Here is a 606-nt window from a genome sequence, read left to right on the forward strand (position 1 = left end):
CTCTTGATTCTGCTATCAGAAGAAGCAGACCTCTCTCTCTCTGCTTCACTTTCCTGCTGTTGAGACACTCAGAGCTGGAGGAGGAGCCACGTGGAGACCCACACCAGCGCTGAGATGCTTCCACCGCCACTGCATCCACAAGACTTTGCACCCCTGGCCTGAGATCTTCCTGCATTTTGCATCATCGCATGTGACCGCACGAGTCCGCAGAAGGACTTTTGGACGAGGATCGGACTTACGGACTTGAGCTGGACGGGGCTGGGATGTTTTCTTAATGTACAATTACTCTTTGACTGGAGGCTCCCTCTGACACATGAGTGTCTCTGGACTTGATTCCCTAGTGAGCCCGGCCTGACACGTGGTGTGGCCGGCACGGGACCACGTGGTGGTTCCCTCTGCTTGTGGAGTCGCTGTGAGTGGGAACCGATGGCACCGCTAAGCCTCCGAGGACCCCAGCACAGGAGACCCAGCCCAGTCAGGGTGGGAGAGAGCCGCTGCCCCTGACCCCATCCACAATGACATCGCAAAATGTTGGAATGAGGCATGTACATATGTAAATGTATTTATATACGATGATGGGGAAATAGATCTATGTGCATATATTTA

Source organism: Echinops telfairi, unplaced genomic scaffold (genome assembly GCF_000313985.2).
Source record: "Echinops telfairi isolate 266 unplaced genomic scaffold, ASM31398v2 ScPeMD7_7459;HRSCAF=8497, whole genome shotgun sequence".
In the NCBI taxonomy this organism is placed as follows: Eukaryota; Metazoa; Chordata; class Mammalia; order Afrosoricida; family Tenrecidae; genus Echinops; species Echinops telfairi.